Genomic DNA, 23,661 nt, shown 5'->3' with positions numbered 1-23,661 from the left:
CGACTCAAAGACCAACGTTGGGATCTTAATATTATAGTTGAATTGTCTATTTCTCGAGTAGGGTCGAATTTTCTTAGATTAAGAAATAAGTTAAAATGTTGAAAGTGCTCGTATTACAATTTAAATCAGTCAAAAAATATGCTAGTGTATTGAAAAGTATAATTTTAGCTATTGTGATTTTTCTATTATATTTGTGAGAGTATTGTGATTTTTGTACGAAAAAAAACACAGTTAGGTGACTTTAGTGAATAAAAATGATTTAATGACCATTTATGAAAATTACTAATAATTCAAAGAATAATTATTTTGAAGTTATATGATTGTTTTAAAAAAAAAAATACAAAACAAAGCATACTGTGAGATATGTTTGCATTAGATTAGAATTTCGTATAGTTAGGTTAATGCATCATCGACCAGTGCGGTATGGCAACACGATGAGTTCTAAGTCAAGTTCTTTATTTTGTAGACAGAAATGATATAAAAAAACGTGTCATGCATATATACTTAATTCATATATTAACATTCTATTATTCATAGCATTGATATATCATTTTACTTAGCTTGCTTCTCTCATGACTTTCCGAACCAACCAATTTGAATTTACCTTCGTAAATCGTTCTGTAATTTGACGCAAAGCATATAACAAAATCGAATAATGAATCTTAGAAGAACTCTAATTTTAAGTACGGCTTTTTATTTTATGTTTATGCTAAGAAATATAAAATAAAGAGTGGAATTCCAAGAACATGTTTCCTTCACCTGTGAAATAAATCAGGTATGAAACAGAAATAACATACTAATAGGACCCTACATCAAGATGAAGGATACAAATAATCTCCCAAGCACGCAGAACATTAGTTCATTTGTAAAAATCTTTTAGGATCATAAGATTATCATTGAGATTTCAATCACTAAATGTTTTTTCTTATAACCATTTAATGAATTTGAATTGTTGGGTTCGAAATCGAGAGGGCGTCATGCGGAAGCTATTAGTTGCAAATCACTATGGTGACAATTTAGAAGACACATAAAATAATACTAAAAGGCTTAATATTATTCTATTATTTAGCCAATTGATCCACATATAAAACCTAATATAAAAAACATAAAAATTAATGACAGAGAAAATCTCTCCCTAAACAGAGACTCTTTAAAGACTACATTGTGGATGTTATTGTATTATTGTATGAGAAGAGGTTTTTTTATTTATAGATGTCCAAAACGTTTCCTCCAAGAAAGAAGTTAGTCAAATATGGAAAAGAATTATATTTTTTCTTTCAGGAAAAATAAAAGAAATATGGTAACTTTTATTTTCCTTATAAAAAAAGTAAAACTTAAATATAGTAACAAAATCAGGACAAAAATCCTAATATGAATAACTTTGAATGGTTAACATCTAAAATAAAATTTTAATATCGTTAAGGTATTGCATATTCAAGGATTCTTTTAAAGATAACATTTCACCATTACTACATTTTTTTACCGCTAACTATCATTGATCATTATTAACTAGTACCACCCATTGTCCACAATCACTGTAATCATTTACAGTCACTACTGTTGTCAATTACCACAGTTAATCATCGCCACTAGCTTTTCGATCATCACCTTCAACAACTATTACTATAATAATCATTCATCACTATATAACAACAAACACCACCACCAACCATCACTATATATCAACCGCTATAGTTATCAATCGCCATGTCTTTTAGTTATCACCATCATCAACCACAGTAATAAGCAGTCACAACCAACTACTGTAATCAACCACCATCATTAACCACAACCTACGAAAGTAATTGTGAAAGCAAGAAAAATGTGACTCTAACTAGACCAATATGTGAACTATATGGTATAAAAAGTTATTCAAAGTTTTTCTCATATAAACGCCTGATATAAGTGGAGAATATTAGAATTGGAATAATTGAGAGAGATGGTTGCATATTTGCCTTCTCATAGAGAACTTGTCAGTAAATTTATTAAAAGTCATTATTGGTCTTTTATGTTACCTTAGAAAAAGGGTACCCAGTGGAATGTTTCAATTTCCCTTGATGGCAAGGAGTACTTGCAGTTTGTTTACGTACCTAAATTCCAAAGGGACCATCCATTGACTCAAAGACCAAAAAGTTGGATTCTTAATACCATAGTTAAATTGTCTTTAACTCACGTTCCTTTTATTTGAGTCTATTAACTATGCATAAGTGGTCGTCCTCTTCACACCATGGAAAAAGATTTTAAAGACAAAACAAAGAGAATCAAAAAATATACTTATATATATGCAATTAAATTTATGAAAATTCTAACGAAATTAATGAAAAACAGGTTAATATATAATATTAAAAACCATAATAGCTACTCTCTATTCATAATTTAGTCAGAATAATAATATAACCAAACCACTGCTTATTTGGAGTATCATCCAAATGAAAATTTCCAAAATTGGACATAGTTGCAGTACGAAAATGATCATGGATAAAAAGACGTATTTGTAGTATGGCTGTCAAGTGGGCCGGGCTGCTACCCAACCCACTCAAATAAACCGGCCCAGTTTGACCCGGCCCGGTAAGCCCTAGGGCTTTAGGGTTCCAGGTCCCAGGCCAGTTATTTTTTCAATTTGGGCCCGGTTAACCCGGCCCGGACCTAGCCCGATCCAGGCACGCTGTAACCGGCCCGGCCCAGCCCGGAATCTTTTTTTTTAAAAAATAAATTTTTTTTTTATATAAATTAGTATATAACTATACAAATATATATTGTAATTTATATATATTATAGTATATTTCATTTAAAGTATTACATATACATAGAATAGAGTGTATATATGTGACTAGATCTTCTATTGACGTGTATATTTAACGTATACATGTGTATATGTTTTATAAATTAGTATATAATTATACAAATATATATTTTAATGTATATATATTATAGTATATTTCATTTAAAGTATTACATATACATAGAATAGAGTGTATATATGTGAATAGATCTTCTATAGTCGTGTATATTTAACGTATACATGTGTATACATTTTATAAATTAGTATATAACTATATAAATATATATTGTAATGTATATATATTATAGTATATTTCATTTAAAGTATTACATATACATAGAATAGAGTGTATATATGTAAATAGATCTTCTATAGACGTGTATATTTAACGTATACATGTGTGTATATATATATATATATATATATATATATATATATATAGATAGATAGATAGATAGATATAGATATAGATATATATATATTGTAGTATATTTTATTTTAAGTTTAAAGTAGTACATATATATTTGGATGGTGCGTATATATGTGTAATTGTGTATATGTGTATATATTTTTTAAATTCGAATGTAGTATATACTATATATATAGTGTATATATATTGTTTAACGTATTTATAATGTATATAGGTGGGTATATATAATGTATATTGAAAAAAAGTTTTTTTTTTTATATTTTTGACCAGGTTTGACCGATTTTTTAATCGGGTTTGACCGGATTTGGGTGGGTTTGACTGGTTTGGGTTAAGTGGGCCTAGTTAGGTGGTTTTTTATTTTTTACTGTTGGGCCCGACCCGGCCCACTTCGACCCCAACCCGAACCCGGCCCGATCCTCAATCCGGTTAAATAATACGGGCCGGTTTCGAGTTGGCCCGGTCCGGCCCACTTGACAGCCATAATTTGTAGTTTCGAAACAAATGTAGAAAACTGAAGTGACAGTTCGATATATTACACCAAACATGTTATTATATAACTAGTAAGAGGCGAGCCCAGGTTTTGAAGATAGGAGGTGCACCATTTTCTTTAACATAGTCATATCGCTTATCAACTACATAATTTTTTTTGTCAACATCAATTACTTTATTTATTTTTAATCAAATCCCATGAACATAAATAGAAGCAAGAAAAAAATTTGAATAAAAAATAAAAAAAAATGAAAGGAAGAAATGTGTACCTATTAGCATCAAATAGAGAAGTAAAATGAAAAAATTGAGTGACTCCATCAAGAATCGAACACATGACGTTGGCCTAGAAAGGCGTTAGCATTTGAGTTCCAAACCAGTGCACCCATACAAGTTTTTTTTATTGAGGGTGCACAATTAAATATATTAACACTTTAGTAGGATATATATACGTATATATACAATTTTTTTAAAAAGTTACCAGGTGCACGTACACCCTCGAGGCACCACGTGGGTCCACCTCTGTAACTAGTATCGCGTGGGTGATGTGAAAATATCTATCTATAATCATTTAAGACATCGATTTTAATATAAGATTGTAAAATAACATTAAATTAAATAACTGCGAATTATATTAATAAATATTGTATGATATAAAGTATTTATTACTTCAATAATTATTATTAGTCAAATATTTTTTATAAGGGTATAGTAACTGAAATAAGAAGATATAGGTCATATTTGACAATTAATTTAAGAGTTTTTCTAAAAAATAATTTTTGAAAAGCAATAATAATTTTTTATTCAAAATAAAATTGAACACAAATTGTATAATTTAAAACAATATGCCAAGTATGCTATCTCTCTTCATTATTTTTAAATTTGACATATAATGTATTTATTTTGTCTAATTTATATAATAATTTTTAAAATAATTCTCAAATAGAAATATATATTTATATACTTAGTAACAATAACTCTAAAATGTTTATTCGACCTCTAATTAAATGATTTATAGCCATAAATATACAAATAAATTAAAACTCTTATAATCTTAATCATTTTTAACATTGCATTTTTTTATTAATAAATCTTATGAATATTTTTGTAATGTTCCGTAGTTATAATTAAAAAATAATATAATAAGGTTACGTTGAAGCAATTAAATTTGAAAATCAAATGTTCGATATATCATATATGAGTATCTACTTTTCATTATGTAGAATAATATGGTATGAATAATAACAACAAAAAAAAGGGTAAAACCATTGAATCCATCCATCGGTTCTTATCAAGGAAATCAAATGCATACTTGTTTTTCCATTGCTTTTCTCTTTTGTATATCTACTCATTTTTTCCTTTCTCTCTCTCTCTCTTTTTTTTTTTGGCATATTTGAATGATACTTGTGCACGTTCATTATTTAAAAAGAATAAATATCAAGTTTTCTTTTTGTTTTTTTCTCTAACTTCCCAATAATAAAGTTGATATGATCCATAATCTTATAAAATAGTTGCTAATATATTAATTATAAGTTTAGACTCTTAATGCATACTTATGATTCTTGGTCCTCCAAATGACATAAATGTAATGATAAATTCTTCAACATAAAAATAAATATGAAAAACATCAAAATTATTCGAATCAATTCACTATATTTATTCCTGTAGTTCTCTTTTATCACATAAGAAAAACAATAAATCATTTTAATGTCTGTGAATATGTAGATTTTAGGTAGGACTCTACTTGTATGTCAATCAGAATTTCTTTTCTCTAGTCTCTTCTAATCAATAACTCATCAACCTGCACATTATATAAATTATGAGATGTTGGAAGTCCCAAAAATATAATTACAAAGGTGAATACAATATATCTAAAGTTCTCATAGCAACATTTTCATAGAGATGTTATAGAAAATAAAGAGTAAATATCCATATTTAACAGTACTACTTGACATCATTAAGGAATAATGTTTCTAGTTGAGTTTAAATTGATATGATCAACGTTTAGATTATATTTTTAAAATTTTTGATTTGCTCTTTCAGAACTTTATCGAACAAAAAGTTTATATTTCAGAGATTTTCTCCTTGTCTTTAAGACAAATACTGCTCTTGTTGTAATCTTTAGTTGTATGTAGTTTAAAACTGTTTCTTACTTTGTAGTAGGACAGAAAAAATTAGAAAGAGAACATAATCATTCAAGTAAAGTATCTAAATAAATTAGGAGATTTTATATAATGCAAGTAATAATATGAACAACACCTATACAATAACAACAATAACATACTAGGTGAAATCTCAATAAAATAAAAAATTAATCTATAACAAAGAAATATTTTGAGATAAAAAAATTGAGCATTCTTCTAACAGCTACTCCTACCGTCATGATGATTAGCAACATATTGGACCTAGTACAAAAAATTTCAAACTCTACAAAATTTATTATAATTTGCGATGCATGATGAAAACAGAATGAAAAGAGAATAAAGTTAAACTTTTGAATATTGATAAAAGAATATATAAAAGAGTTGACTTGTGCTAATTCATAAGGATAAATATGAAGAGTTACAATCACTTTCAGATTGAAAAGAAACTTCCAAATGTGGGTAGAAGTTTACTAAATTGTAAATAAAAATTTCACTGTGTTTTCATTTATTTATTTTTCTTTTTGCAGTAAACACGTGATTTACTTGTTTGTGTGTGGTAGTTACGATTTTTTAAATTATTATTTTAATATTTAATGTTAATAACAAAAACTGTTTTGTTATGGAGTTTTTGTTTTTGTTTATCCGTTGTGTGTGACAGTTTTAGTGTTTTTAAAGTTTCAATTTTAAGTTTAATTTTTAATGATAATTCTTGTTTTTTGTGGTGATGACACGTGTTGTTTTTGCTTTTGTTTTTATATATAGATAGATAGGCTTCTTGTTATCATGAATTCATGAAATTAGTCAAGATACATAAAAGCTGACTCCAACATCACGATTATAAAAAAAATTGAAAGTCTTCTCACATGAACATAACACGTGGAGATGACTAGAATTGGAATAATTGAGGGAGATAGTTGCATACTTGCATTTGCCTTCCCATTGAGAACTTGTTAAGGAATTTGTCAAAAGTCATTATTGGTCTTTACTGGTTTCATTTTTCCGCTCAATTTTATCTTCGAAAAATGGAAATCCACTGAAATATTTTTCATTTTCCTTCAATGAAGAGGGATATTTCAAGTTCATTTATTTTCTAGGCAGAGTTAGGACTTAAAGTTTACAGGTCTGAATTAGCCATTTAATTCATAACTCGTCTTAGTTACTTGTTCACAACTTGTATATAGTTATACATATTTAATAAATTTCTTAATATAAATGCATAGTTTAAATAAAAAGATCGACTTCATCCAAACCCGTAGCGAATGATCTACCTCTGCCTCAAGACAATCCTTTGACTCAAAGACCAAAGTTGGGATTCTTTATACCACAGTTGAATTGTCTTTTTTAAGTCACGTTACTTTATTTTAGTCTTCAACTATTTCTCAATTAACTATGTTAGGTAAGTAGTCCTTTTCATACCAAAAGAGCAGAAAGAGGACTCGTGCATATCATTTTCAAGACAAAACAACGAGAATAAAAAAGGGGAAATCACCAAACACGGACGGCATTCTTAATGGTCCTTGGACTGGCATTCTTTCCAGTCGAGTTAGAATTTTTATTAAGAAAATTTAAAAAGTTACTGAGAAACTAAAATTTAATTCAATAGATAAAACAGTAAATCATAAAGAAATCAAAGAGATTAAACATTTTATAATCTTATGCCACATGGGGTTCGGCTGAATTCCTTGCGCTCCTAACTCGGCGCATGCTTGCATATACAAAGAGGAAATAAATAATAAAATATGGGTAGCTTGATTCACTAAAATTATCTTCACTTGTACAGAACTTTACCCTGTATTTCTGCAACTGCAAGAGGCTGTTCTTGAAGGATAATTCCTTCTTAATTAATGCAAAGATTAAAAACTCTCATAACTCTCTGTAATAAATTTGTGTGAACATTCGTAAGTTATATGAGTTTGTAGGATATGAGAGTTACTACTTCATAAATGTACATTCATTCAAATGACGATTAAATATAACTTTGTGAATGAAGAGACATTCAAAAGTCTTGAAAGTTACTAGCCTTTATGACTTTGTCATTAATTCAAGAGTAATGTTACATTACTTACATTAACTCTATGTGTCTTCTTTCGCTCTTTTGATGGATGAAACGTAAATGATATATCTATTTAAGGAACATCATTTGAGAACTAAAGATGTAGAAAACATAGAAAAAAAGTACTCTCTCCCTCATCAATTCTCTGTTTTAGTCTTGGTTTTTTATTCTTTGTCAACTTTTGAGCAATTGGTTTAGGTAACCTCTAAACTTCCAGCCACGAGTGCACATGTTTGGAAGTAGCTGTGGAACATTGGGGTGCGACCGGCTAGAAGAATTTGCACTGGAGTCGGGCCGAAATCGCTTTCAAGGCAATGGCTTGCCACGACACAGTGTTTGTGATAACTCTCTTACTATTATTAATTCCTATCCAATATCAATATTGTAGCATTTTTTCCAATAATTTGAAAGCGATTTTCTTACATACAATATTGATAAATGGCTAATATTTTTTGAACAAAATTTTTCTGATTTGTTAAAACTTTAGCCATTGGACGAAAATAATTTTAAATGTTGATCACAAAAACTTCTGATTTTCTTAGAACAATTAGAAGTTGATTATATTTTATTTAATGATGGTTTTAACATTATTACCAGTTCTAACACTATTATGATTATTGATGAATTTGCTAAAAAGAAGATTAAAAGGGAAAGCAAAAAAGCTAGAGGACATTAATTGAGTCATATGATTAAATACTTTATTTGATTTATTTGTTACTTACAAATTTGCTAAAGAAATATGGGATAGTTTAGGGCCGTTCAAAATCAAATCGTATCCAATAAGCCAACCGCAAAATTGACTTATTGGTGTTGGTAATAACGCTCAAATTACACTCTTGAATGGGTGTAAGCGATCGTTGTCAATATAATAACCCAACTTAGGTTGGGGTCGAATCCACAAGGAGTGAAAGCATGGAATTCAAAACTCAAGAGTATTGATAGTCTACTAAAAGATGACCCGTAGTGTGAATAAAGCAAGCATAAATATAAAATGGGGGAATTTAGTTTGAATGTGTTTATAAATGAAAACTACTTCAATTTTAGTGCACTAGCTTGATGTTGAAGAATGCTAAGAGTGAATTCAATAGAGAATAAGCCTTGGGATTATGCTATTATAGTTGTGGGATCATGCATGAGTATTTGACCATTTATTCAAATTTTAGCTAAAATTCATGGGTAGATGTCAATGTATTGGTGTCAATCTTTCAATTACAACATCAAATTTCACATATGAGTTCTTTCGAACACCTCACAAGTGTGACAATTTCTCACATCTATTGCCTCAATTGACATCCTTATGTCTAAGAGATATCATTAAATGAAATGAATCAAGTTATTGGTTGCACTCATTCTTCACCCATGTCCCCTCTTTCAAGAATGATATGGGTTCTAGGGTGGTTGGAGTTTGCAACCCCCAACTCTCAATTAATTCATGAAATAAATGCAAAACCCATTACAGCTAACTAATTAAAAAAATAATTAGCTAAAACTCATGCACTACCACTACCTAAGCAAGCATAACCCAAAGATTGAAACTTAGCTACTCATAGATAAAAGGGATAAGAATATACCAAAGTTATCATTAACATCATCCATGAGAGATAGAGACAATGTAATTCCACACTTGGGGTTTCAATAATTCTTCAAAGAAAAATCACTACCATGTATTTTTCATTCAAGCTTAGAACAAAATTCTCAAAAGATGAAAGATGGGTGCTAAAAGAGAAGAGAGAAGCTAAGAGCTAAAAGGGAGGCTATCTTCACAAAATGAAAACTAGGTCTTGAAAGATAACTAAAAGCCTCCTTTTAAACTCCACTCTACATTTGATGGAAATTATAAAACTACCACCTTATTTTTTATCTGCTTGAGCGGATCCATAGCGGATGAAGAGCAGACAAAGAGCAGATGGCTAGCAGCTCCAAAGCAGATGTGAAACGGATGACTCATTTCCTTCACATTTGGCCTCTTGACGACTTGAATGACTTGCCCAATCTTCTCTTTTTACTTTTACCTACATAAATGGGCATTACGTAAGAGAGAACCATCAAATCAATGAAAAAGTATGATAATTTAGGCTTAAAAGTTGCTAGCAAGTCGTCAAATTGACGACTTATCAACCCCCCAAACTTAAACTATTGCTTGTCCTCAAGCAACAAGGAATAATTTAATGAGATAAGGTACTTAACTCAAATCCACCTAGAAGAAAGCTATACTAAAGGAATAGGCTAACAAAACTCTACAAATACTTTCCACACATGTCATGGCAACAAGTAAACCAAAACTTTTCAATAAGCACATAATTATGAAGCAAGGATGCAAGTTTGTATCAAATGAATTTTTCAAATCACAAAACATCTTAAGATAAGGCACAAAATCATCAAAGATTGTCTCAATCTTCTCAATACAACTTACTTCACTCATTTACCCAAACCGATAGTAAAACATCACCCTCTACCCAAAAGTACCGATGTCGCTCACATGCAAGAGTTAGCTCCACGCACCAAAGACATTTCAATTCTTAACGAAGCTTAAATAAAGAAAGAATTCATACTCACTCTTACAAAGAAATTCAAGTACATTGAATAGAACCATAGGCTTGCCCTTTGTGTTTTTCGCCACTAATGTAGACTTAGTTTGGAATCACCAAGGTCTTACCGGTCAAGATAAAGGTTTAAGGTGTGGGAAGGAATACATATGGATCAAGTGACTAAAGGACCCCCTTCAATGCAATCATTCAATCCTTTCTACCCTCAAAATTTTCAAATCACCCACCTTATTATTTTTCAAATCATTTCCCATATTTTCCTAACTATTTATTTAGCATTTACCAAATCATTCAAAGCCACCATTTTTTTCTTTCACTTCTTTGACTTTTTCAAGAGATTTTCTGCCTATTAGCCTTTCTTAGCCCCTCACTCATTCAATTTTTTTTCAAGTTGTACAGGCTAGGCTATTCAATTTTATCATCAAGCACATCTCTTGTCTTTTAAGTACATGTATTGACAACCTTACATACAGTTTTCTTATCTTTTCTTTGATCATCTTCTCTCAAATACACAACCCCCCAAACTTAGGTTTTGACCTATAATCTATTATTTAGAATCATGTAACGCATCAAAGGAAGTTAGGTGCCAAAAGAGAGGTTTTCAAAAGGGTTTAGGTGTTTTTGCATGGTTATCATTACAATAAGAAAGAACAAAGGGCAAAAAGGTTTAAATGGGTTAACTAGGGAACAATGTTACAGTGAGAATTTGGCTATGTGACGGGTCAAAAAAGGCCTCGAGTCATCTTCCAAATCAAGCTTGTCTAGAATTTCGCTTTGAATACACTCGGGGTAAGTTCTAGACTACACAAATGCACAAGATTTTTTTAAAAGTCTCACCACTCATGGCTTCATACTCATAGAGTAAAAAGTTAATCTCCCAACCAATTTGAGCAATTTGAGCTTCATAAGTTACTCTGAGTCAACGACTCATCCTTTAAAGAGAGAGCCAAAAATTGAGTTTAATGGTCTCACTCAAAAGAAAACTCAAAACATCCTTGATCTTGCAACTATATTTTTGGTTTTTTTCGCAAAAATATTTTATTCCTTGCCAATGACATTTTGAAAGTATTTTTGAATTTTTGCTTCTTCCTAGTTAACCAAAATGACTAGATACTTCACCTAAGGATGTCGCCTTGTCATCCCTCATGGGTGAATAATCACTCGGTTCGACAAAGAAACTAAAATAAAATAAAAATAAAGATCAAAAGAAAGAGAAAATAACAATTTGCTCCTTAGGAAAGAACCGAGTTTCGAAGAAAACCCTTGGAGTTTATTAGACACGTATATACCAAAGGCGATAAGAGTAATGCACACAATCGGATACCACATTTAAATTAAGCGCATGGCACAAATTCAAAGTAATAAAATAGAATATGTCTCCACAATTTATCAAGCCACATGCCATAAAATGAGACAGTAGGTACCGACCATCAAATGAATCATAACGATACCTCACCCCCACTAAAAATATTGCATTGTCCCCAATACAGAAATAAAAGAGAGTAAAAGAGGGTAAAGACTCTCTGTGGCGCACTAGGCACTCGGGTTCATGTCGGTGAATGATTGTACTGTCTCAATAGGAGACTCGTCAGACTAGGATCCCTCATCGAGTCTACTATAAAGGGTAACTCATCATCCTTGGATAATTTCTCATGGTAAATTTTTTCTTGAAGACATACCTATGATAAAGAAACAAAACAAAACCAAAACAAAAGACAAAAGGTAAAACATGTTTTTGGAATTTTATAAGTTAAGAACGGAAATAAAAATAAAAATAGGAAAAGAAAATAGGGTGCAAGGTAACTCATCACTAGAGTCCATGGGTTTCATTTATTACAACACCTAATCATTTAGGCATGACATTGTCTCACATTCTTCACACTTCTCAAAACTAGCTCATAGGGCATCCGTAACCTCCAATGGAAACAAGAATGACCAATACCCTTAAGAATAATGTCATCCAATCTATCATAGGACAAGGCAAACATTCATGTTTCCCGGTTAGGCTTAGTGACCAACAAGAATCATGGATGCCGTATTTCTCAACAATCTCCCTCAACCAATGACTACCAACTATTTTATTATTAGGTTTAATTGGACTCAGAACGATGCATGAAAAATGACCACACCATGCCCTAAGGAAATTCATATTGGCCATTACAAGCATACAACACATTTCTCTCTTATTGTCATTTCAACAAACACATAGTGGGCATGCCAACCAAGAACTTAGAGAAAGAGAATAAGAGCACAAGAGAGCAAGCTCATCTCACCACATCATCTCCAAACTTATTCAAGATGTTCATGCTATCGTACTTGAGCCACCCACCATAAAAAAATAAGCAAGAAAGGCTTTAATGGACATTTATCAAGCACATGGTGCACTAGTTTCATTTAAGAGAGGATCATGAATCAAACTAGTGAAACAAGGCACCCATGACCACATAATTATTCCAACAAGTGTTAATCACCCCAATAAACTCACAAAAACTAACTCTACATGACCAACTATCATGAGGTATCAAGTATTATGTTCATCCCTTAAAGAGAGTTTAAAAGTGAAACCATGAAAGAATATACTTTTCTTGACTTAAGAGAGGAAAAAGGTGAAGAACAAGTCCAAAAGAATTTTCTCAATTTGTGTTGATGCAATTCTTGTTAAGAGAAAGAGAGAATGTTAAAGTTGAGGGAAAGGACCGGTTAGAACTGAAGTGTGATGAGATATGCTAAGTGTCAGACTATTTTTGGCTCTTTTTTTACGCATTTAAAGTGATTTGGGTTGACCGGATCGGGCCAGCCCAATAAGATTTGACCATTTCCTAAAATTGTTGCTGAAAACAGATGCATATTTTTTAAGTTTTAAGGCACTTGTTTCCAGCCTGCACTTGAGATGATCCTTGGCAGATGAAAACAGTCCGTAGCAGCCTGATGTGCGTCCAAGGTGTAGCTGACCTGCGTCTGGACTGCTGCAGCATGTCCAGCACAGGTACAAGCAGTACCTTCAGCTTCTTGGCCCGAATCTGTGCTCCAAAATGCAACTGACCTGTGCTGGAACTGCTAAAGCAGTCCAGACACAGGTGTGGACAGTAACTACCAGCGAAAATCAACAGGTGATGCGTTCCAAGTGCGTCTGAACTGTGCTTGAACTGCTTGAGCATGTCCAGCACAGGCTGAGGCAGAATAGCTACTTCTCCTTGGCCAAAAACTCGAGCAATTTGCGCTCTATTTGCCTTGTACATGTGGCTGGCCTGCTCAAACAGGTACAACACAGATCGTTCCAGCTTGATACACACCTTTTCTTTGAACAAAATCTTTGGTTCGGGACTCACTTTCGAGCCTCCAACTCTAGCTTCATGCACCCAAATTTTATGATATTACCCGCATCAAACAACACTAAACTAAAATGTGAATAAAAAACGTTAGAAAATATTAATAAAAATTCCTTGGGTTGCCTCCCAAGAAGCACCTTAGTTAAAGTCGTGGCACGACATCATTCGATCATTATTTTGGATCTTTGAAACAAAGTGACTCAACCTTGGTCGCTTTGGGTCCACCCACATAATAGTGCTTCAATCGTTGTCCATTCGCCACAAATTTCTTCTTCTCGTGATCTTCCAACTCAATAGCTCTACTCGGGTAAACATTTGAGATCAAGAACGGGCCCGACCACTTTGATCTAAGCTTTCCCGTGAAAAGTTTCAATCTTGAATTGAAGAGGAGAACATTATCACCCATATGAAACTCTCATTTTAGGATTTTGGCATCATGCCACCTCTTCATCTTCTCTTTGTACAACACGGAACTTTCATATGCTTTGAGTCAAAACTCGTCCAACTCATGAAGTTGATTGACCCTCGATTTTGAAGCGTCCTCCCAATCCATATTCAACTTCCTCAAAGCCCATAAAGCCTTATATTCCAACTCAACAGGTAAGTGACAAGACTTCCCAAATACCAATTGGTAACGGGACATACCGATAGGAGTTTTATAGGTCGTTCTATATGCCCAAAGAGAATCATTGAGTTATCTCGCACAATTCGTATGGCCAACATTCACAGTTTTCTCAAGGATGGACTTGATTTCACGATTCGAAACTTTAACTTGGCCGCTAGTTTGGGGGTGGTAAGAAGTAGCAACCTTATGCTTCACCCCATACTTATCAAGCAAAGCACTGAAGATCTGATTACAAAAATGAGAGCCGTCATCACTAATGATTGCCCTTGGAGTCCCGAACCTTGTAAAGATGTACTTCTTCAAGAAAAAAGTAACACTCTTGCCTTCGTTGTTTGGTAAAGCAATGGTCTCCACTCACTTTGAGACATAATCGATGGCTACCAAGATATATTTATTGCCATATGAGCTCACAAAGGACCCATGAAGTCGATCCCTCACACACCGAATAGTTCAACCTCGAGATTGGGATTAAGAGGCATCTCATGCCTCCTTAAAATGCCACCTTGCATTTGGCATTGAGGGCATATTTTACCAACTCATATGCATCTCTATGAAGGGTAGGCCAATAGTATCCACTTTGAAGAACCTTAGTGGCCGTTCAGATCTCACCATGATGACCACCAAACGGAGAGGAGTGACACGCCTTAAGAATATCTATCATTTCCGCCTCCATGACACACATATGGATCACACCATCCACGCACTCCCTAAACAAGAATGGTTCATCCCAAAAATATTTTTTCACATCAAATAGGAACTGTTTCTTTTGATAATGATTTAACTCGTCGGGAAGCACACCGCGTACAATATAGTTAGTATAATCTACATACCAAGGTGTAATGCTCCCCAAAAGTGACATGAATAGCTCATCGGGGAAGGTGTCATCAATATCAATCTTACCCAACTTCTCATGATTGGATTCAAGGCGGGAAAGATGGTCGGCTACTTGATTCTCACACCCCGTTCGATCCTTCACTTTAAAATCGAACTCTTGCAAGAGAAATATCCAACTAATCAATCGAGGTTTTGCCTCTTTATTTGACATGAGATACCAAAGAACGGCATGGTCCACGTGCACAACCACTTTCATGCCCAATAAATAGGCCCAAAACTTTTCAAATGCATACACCACCACTAACAACTCTTGTTCCATAACCGTATAGTTATGTTGAGCATCATTCAACGTCTTCCTTACATAGTAAATTGGGTGGAACAACTTCTATTTTCTTTGACCCAAAACGCACCTAGAGCAATACCACTTGCATCACACATTAATTCAAAGGGTGATGACCAATTCGGAGCTACTATGATAGGAGCCAACACAAGGAGTTCCTTGAGTCAATTGAAAGCTTTTACACAAGCGTGATCAAATTCAAATTTTTCTTCCTTTTCAAGAAGCTTGCACAAATGATGAGCGATCTTTGAGAAAACCTTAATAAAACGCTGATAGAACCCGACATGACCAAGAAAACTTCTAACGCCCTTCACAAATATCGGTGGGGGTAACTTAGCAATCACCTCAATTTTTTCTTGATCCATTTGGATGTCCTTTCCCAAAATTTTATGGCCTAGAATAATGCCCTCATTGACCATGAAATGACATTTCTCCCAATTCAAAATAAGATTAGTCTCCACACATCGTTCAAGGACTTTACTTAAGTGAGTGAGGCAAGAATCAAATGAATCCCCAACCACAGAGAAGTCACCCATAAAAACCTCTATTGTATCATCTACCATATCAGAAAAAATGGACAACATGCATCGTTAGAAGCCGGCGCGTTGCATAACCCAAAGGGCATACGCTTGAAAGCAAATGTACCATAGGGACAAGTGAAAGTGGTCTTTTCTTGGTCTTCCGGGGCGATGCAAATTTGATTGTACCCCGAGTAACCATCAAGAAAGCAATACCAACCTCGACCGGCTAGTCTATCCAACATTTGATCCATATAGGGCATGGGAAAGTGGTTTTTCTCAGTCCATGAGTTCAATTTGCGATAATCCATACATACTCTCCAAATCATGACCGGGCGCATAGGTATAAGGTCATTATTCTCATTCGGGACCACCGTCATATCGCCCTTCTTAGGAACACATTGGACCGGACTCACCCACGTGCTATTTGAAATTGGGTAGACAACTCTCGCACAAGACACTTAATGATTTCCTTCTTGACCATCTCTTGCATCAGTTGATTTAGTCTTCTTTGGTGTTCCAAGCTAGGAACATGATCAACATTTAACTTGATTTTATGAGAAAAAATTCCTGGAGGAATGCTTATAATGTCCGTGATAGTCCATCCGATAGCACGAATGAACTTTTTCACAATTGATTTCAAGCCATCTACTTGACAAGGTTCAAGATCACCCGCTAAAATGATTGGCAATATATTATACTCACCCAAGAAAACATATAGGAGATGGAATGGCAACGACTTTAGTTCGAGTTGAGGTGGTTCAATAATAGACGGTTTGACTGGTGGACTCTCACGGTTTTTCAAATCAAGATCCAATTTAATCGGGTTCTTAGTGTAAGACCCAAGACCCATCAACTAAGCTACCACCTCATCATATTCTTCAACCACCTCACTCTCAAGGTTCCACAATACACTCACCAAGGGGTCATTCATAAGTTTTATTTCAATGGTGTTAGCCACCTCATCATCAACCACATCAATCACCGAAATAACTTTTAAGTCCATAGGTTGCTTCATGGACTTACACCAATTGAAGGATACTTCTTCATTGTTCACCCAAAATTTCATCTTCCCACATTCCACATCCACTAAGGCCCTTCCGGTAGCTAAGAATGGTTCACCAAGAATGATTCAGACCTTATGATCAATCTCATAATCAAGAATAACGAAGTCAGCCAGAAAGATAAACTGGTCAACTTTCACCAAAACATCATACAACACCCCCATGGGCTTTTTGATCGAACGATCAGCCATTAGAAGCCTCATAGTAGTAGGCTTAGGAGCACCCAAGCCTAACACAACATTTTTTTGAATTTGTATACTCCGATAGTGCAAGGAATAGTAAATACACCCGGGTCTTCTTTGTTCACCACCATTGTGCTAGATATTATAGCACTATAATTGTGGGTTACCTCAATTGTTTCAAAATCCATGACTCACTTCTTTGTAACCAAGTCCTTCATAAATTTAGCATAATCAGGCATTTTTGTAAGGCTTCTAGCAACGGAATATTCATCGATAAATTGCTAAACTTTGCAAGGAACTTCTTGAATTTGATATCATCATCCTTTTTCTTAAATCTTTGTCAAAATGGGGAGGAATTTTGATTTGTGGTAATGGAAAAGTTGGAGTTTCATCCATTTTTGGAGTATCATCCTCAATCACTTTCGGAGTTTTCTCACTTTCAACATTTTCGTCAACTACCGTTGGCCGTTCAACACTTGTGTCATTAGGCTTTGGATCATTATCAACTGGCTCTTCTAGCTGCTTTCTCTTTGCATTGGCTTGTTCTTCATTTGCCTTTTCATTGGGGTCTTCACCAAGATCAACAACATCTTTACCAAGAGTTCGACCACTCCTAGTGACAATAGCCATGATGTGAGCATCATTTTTAAGATTGGCAACCGTGTCACTAGGTAATCCATCCTTTGGTCTTGCATTAAGTTATACCAAAATTTGGCCTAATTGAGTTTCGAGTTTCTTGATAGAGGCCGAGTGAGATGTCACCGTTTGATTTAGTTGTGAGAAGTTACCTTTCATTTCTCTTACTATCTTGTCGGTCCCCTCAACACCCATTAAAATTCGAGCAAGGACATCTTCACTTTTGACCTTATCCGGGTCAATGAAACTTGACTCTTTACCCTTTTCCCAATCATGTGGAGGTATATACCAATTATAATCTCTCTCTTTATCTCTACAATCATGATCTCTATCACGATCTCTATCACACCAATCACTATCACGATTTCTTTCCTTCTAACCTTGATTCCCAACTTGCCTTTGGTAGGTAGGGCGGGAACCCCCAATTGGCTTGACAAAAACAGAATTTCTTCATCAAGAGACTCTGTTTCCTCATCATCATAAGCTTTAGCACTCTTAGAAGCAACGACGTTAACCACCTTAGGAGGATCCCCCATCACATGCTTGGTAAGAAGATCAAGTTGCGTCATTACTTTAGCCATATTTGCATCTCTTTCTTCATATTTTTTATTTTGTTCTTGGCTCACAAAAGATGCGGATGGAGCCCCCAAGGATACCTCGGTATCTCTTGTGTGCCACCCTCTACTTTGCTTAGTCACTTGATCTAATAAGTTTGATGCAATACCATGCGATAGTCTAACAAGAGAACTCCCGGCCGCATTATTTACTACCGTATTGTTTAATTGATCTAATGCCCTATAGAAAATTTAGAGAAGCATCTTAATAGGAACCTCATGATTTGGGCATTGCATTAACTTATTGTTGAATCATTGCCAAACCTCATATAACGGTTCGTCATTAAGTTAGCAAAAGTTGATGATTTTATTCCTTAGTTGCAACATCCGAGAATGAGAAAAATATCTTTCCAAGAATGCCTCTGTGAGCTCACTCCATGAAGTGATAGATTCACGAGCAAAGACCGCAACCATAAGACCGCTTCTCCCATCAAAGAGAATGGGAAAAGATGCAATCGGATTAACTCTTGAGATATGTGGGCTATATCTCTTCAAGTGTAGATTAGCATCCTCATGAGCTTGGACTCCAAATAACCCTTTCATTTGAAGCAAATGAAGCATCACGCTAGTAATGTGAAATACTCTATTTCCTTCCACCGATGGAATACGAATAGCACTAGCTCGTCCCGCATCACCGAGGTGATCCGCATCCTCAAGATATCGATCAACCATCCCGACATTACTACCATTTTGGATTATAGTATCGTGTATACTATTATACGCACCTAAGAAAGAATAAAAACACCAAACAATGTAAAATAAAATACTAAGGCTAACCCAAAGTAACTAAAAATACTATAAGAGTGAAAACTATGTTTCACTCCCCAATTACGGCGCCATTTTTGACAACGCTCAAATTACACTCTTGAATGGGTGTAAGCGATCGTTGTCAATATAATAACCCAACTTAGGTTGGGGTTGAATCCACAAAGAGTGAAAGTATGGAATTCAAAACTCAAGATTATTGATAGCCTACTAAAAGATAACCCGTAGTGTAAATAAAGCACGCATAAATGTAAAATGGGGTGATTTAGTTTGGATGTGTTTATAAATGACAACTACTTCAATTTTAGTGCGCTGCTTGACGTTGAAGAATGCTAAGAGTGAATTCAATTGAGAATAAGCCTTAGGGTTATGCAATTATAGGTGTGGGATTATGCATGGGTATTTGGCCATTTATTCAATTTCTAGCTAAAAGTCATGGGTAGGTAAGATGTCAATGTATTGGTGTCAATCTTTCAATTACAACACCAAATTTCACAAATGGGTTCTTTCGAACACCTTACAAGTATGATAATTTCCCACATCTATTGCCTCAATTGACATCCTTATGTCTAAGAGATATCATTAAATAAAATAAATCAAGTTATTGGTTGCATTTATTCTTCACCCATGTCCTTTCTTTCAAGAATGACATGGGCTCTAGGGTGGTTGGAGTTCGCAACCCCCAACTCTCAATTAATTCATGAAATATATGCAACACCTATTACAACTAACTAATTAGAAAAATAATTAGCTAAAACCCATGCACTACCACTACCTAAGCAAGCATAACCCTAAGATTGAAACTTAGCTACTCATAGATAAAAGGGATAAGAATATACCAAAGTTATCATTAACCTCATCCACGAGAGATAGAGACAATGTAATTCCACACTTGGGGTTTCAATAATTCTTCAAAAGAAAATCACTACCATGTATTTTTCATTCAAGATTAGTACAAAATTCTCAAAAGATGAAAAGATAGGTGCTAAAAGAGAAAAGAGAAGCTAAGAGCTAAAAGGGAGGCTATCTTTAAAAAATGAAGACTAGGTCTTGAAAGATGAGCTAAAAGCCTCCTTTTAAACTCTACTCTACATTTGATGGAAATTACAAAATTGCCACCTTATTGTTGATCTGCTTGAGCGGATCCAAAGCGAATAAAGAGCAGACAGAGAGCAGATGGCTAGCAGCTCCAAAGCAAATGTGAAGCGGATGCAAATCGGATGCAAAGCGGATGACTCATTTCCTTCACATTTGGCCTCTTGAATTACTTGCCCAATCTTCTCTTTTTACTTTTACCTATATAAATGGGCATTACATAAGAGAGTACCATCAAATCAATAGAAAAGCATGATAATTTTAGCGTAAAAGGTGCTAGCAAGTCGTCAAATTGATGACTTGTCAGTTGGATTATCAGATAAACGATTGGTGGACGGATTCAAATTTTATAATTAACGACTTATCGGTGTAGGGGTGTATTATTTAATTTCCTTATCGGATAAACCGTTAACCCATTAAGAATTACCTAATATACTTATACTTTTCCACCTAGATATATTAAAATTTAAATACATATTATATTATTATAAAATATAAACTGTAAACCTAATATATCTGAATTCTAGAGTAATAACCTAAAGCCCATTACTAATTAACCCTAATAAAAACTAAAGAGAAGTTATTAGGAGTAAAAGTAACATAACATATTCGGCCTTTGGATTTTCAGAGCTTTGCAAAGTAAAGGCTCCAATTGACTACTAGTGCTTTCAGCTTTGGTTCTTCTGCCAGTATGTCATCTTCATTTCTTTTAGAAGGAAAATCATATCTTAGAATATATTGTGATTTATGGAGTTCCCGTTGTATCTATTTTGGTGATAGTGAATAGATATTCATCATTTATTCGTAGTGACTAATCGTTCTTCTTGATGCATGTTTAGAAATTAACAAAATCAAAGCTCTACGGTGCTTTTCTACTTGAGGTTCCAACTAGTATTAGTATACTGGCTTAGTAGGCTCTTCCCTGCACAACCATGTTGCATAGAAAGTTAGAACTTTCTCTTTATCACGATATAGTACTACTATTTATCTATTTTTGTAGTCAAATTATGGAGGTTCGATACACCGTTCGATAATTTTTTATTCGTTATCGAACCAACCAATATCTTACTGGTTGGATAGTGAATTTATATATTTTAAAACCGATAAGTCAAACCATTAAGTGTAATTGTCCATCCGATCTATCCGATAAGCAGCCCTAGGATAGTTTGCAAAACTCAGAACAGGGAGGACAAAATAACGTCCAAGTTCATCTTGTTGATGGTGATAGAGTGATCAATCTTGTAGTCTTCGAGATGAACCTGGTGGCTAACAAGGCTGACTGGGTATTGAACACAGGGGCTTCAAGGCATTTCTGCGTCAATAAAGAGTTGCTCCATGACTTTGTCGAGTCCATTAATGATGAGTGAATCTCATGGGTAACTCCACTATTGTTGGAGTTATAGGTAAAGGAAAAATTTCTCTTAAATTAACTTCTGGTAAAATATTAGTATTGAACAATATTTTATATGTTCCCTCTCTTCGTAGAAACTTAGTTTCTGGAGCACTTCTAAATAAAGTAGGCCTTAAACTTATTTTTGAAGCTAATAAAATGATGAATTTTATGCTTTTAAGCTCGAATCTTCCTAACTATATATGGGAGAAAAGATGTCTTGTTTGCATGTTATATTCTTAATAGAGACCCTAATAAAAGGCTAGACAATACCTCATATGAGTTATAAAAAAAATTTCTAACTTGAAATTTCTGAAAGTGTGGAGTGTTTGACTAAGGTCGATTACCTGATTTTAGACTGATAAATGTATGCTCTAAGACTTTTGACTGATAAATGTATGATCTAAGACTTTTGAAACCGTCTTTATTGGTTATGCTCAAAATAATACTACATATAGATTTAAGTCATTAAATGATTAATCTATTTCTGAATCTAGAGTTGCAGAATTTTTTAAACATGTTTTTCCTTTGAAAAAGTGATGTGCCTAGTGATGTGTAAAATAATACTTCTATATGACTCCACCTAAGGATTTTATGATCCTAGGACAAGAGGATAAAGTATGCAAATTGAGAAAGTCCTTATATGGACTAAAGCAGACACCTAAGCAGTGGTATGACAAATTTAATTTCACATTAATGAATATTGACTTTGTTGTTACTTCATCTGATACCTGTATTTATTCTAAAATGATAGGATCAGATTGTGTGATAATATGTTTATATGTGGATGACATCTTAATCTTTGACCCTAATGTGAATGTTGTAAATGAGACTAAGAAATTGTTATTTTCTAAATTTGAAATGAAAGACCTTGGAGAAGCTAATGTGATTTTAGGGATAAAAATCAAAAGAACTGTTAATGATTTTTCTTTGTGTTAGTCTCATTATATTGAAAAGATGTTGAAAAGGTTTGATTGTTTTGATGTAGTTTCAATGAGAACTCTTTATGATGCTAGCATATACTTCAAAAATAGTAGAGATTCTAGTGTTTCTCAAACTAACACTACAACAAATTGCACATATAGCTACAAATTTAGAAAACGAGGCTATTATGTAATAACAGCCATAAAAAGTCAAATTTCGTGGCTATATATAAATTCATAAAATTTCTTAGCCACGACAATTAAATTGACAAAGCTAATTTCTCTGTTTTGCTATAAAAGTTAATAATTGTGGCAATAATTATATGAATAACTACAAATTTGTTGTTGCAATAAAATTCTGTAGCTAATCATAAGTTGTTGCCACATGATAAAAGTTACAATAGCAATAGTATCATTTTAACCACAATAAATTATTTGAAACAAAATTTTGTAGCTAAATAAATTTGTTTGCTTCAAATAATAAAAAAATTGTGGCAATAGTTAAATGACTAGCCACAAATTTATTGCTATAATAAATTTCCATAGCTAATCATAAGTTTTTTTTCACGTGAAAAAATTATCGTAACAATAATGACCTTTTAGCCATAATAAATTATTTGCAACAAATATTTATAACTAAATAAATATTTTTGCATCAAGTAATTAAAAATTAGGACAATAGTTAAATGATTAGCCGTAAATATTTTGCTTATAAGAAATATTTGTAGCTAATCACCAACTTTTGCAATGAAAAGAAACTTATTAAAATCTTCTTTTTTTCTATTTTATAATTGTCCATTTCAAATTAAACTTGAGTTATAGTTTAGATTTGAATTTTTTGAGTAGGTTAGTTATTTTGATTGGATGTTGTTTCAACTGATTTTAAATTTCAAGAGTAATACCAA

At 33.4% G+C, this 23,661-nt stretch overlaps 1 long non-coding RNA gene across 1 annotated transcript; it reads right to left on the bottom strand.

The window, feature by feature from the left end:
• Positions 1-11,799: 11,799 nt before the first annotated feature.
• On the bottom strand, positions 11,800-13,158 carry LOC124887274. The gene is made up of 2 exons (XR_007044666.1): positions 13,022-13,158; positions 11,800-12,120 (listed from the first exon to the last, which is right to left on the bottom strand). It is a non-coding gene; the product is annotated as an uncharacterized LOC124887274 (long non-coding RNA).
• Between the last annotated feature and the right edge of the window lie 10,503 nt (positions 13,159-23,661).

The sequence above is a fragment of the Capsicum annuum genome, chromosome 9, assembly GCF_002878395.1.
Source record: "Capsicum annuum cultivar UCD-10X-F1 chromosome 9, UCD10Xv1.1, whole genome shotgun sequence".
NCBI classification, from domain to species: Eukaryota; Viridiplantae; Streptophyta; class Magnoliopsida; order Solanales; family Solanaceae; genus Capsicum; species Capsicum annuum.
The sequence above is the reverse complement of the archived record's forward strand: the minus strand, read 5'-3'. Positions and strand labels throughout refer to the sequence as shown.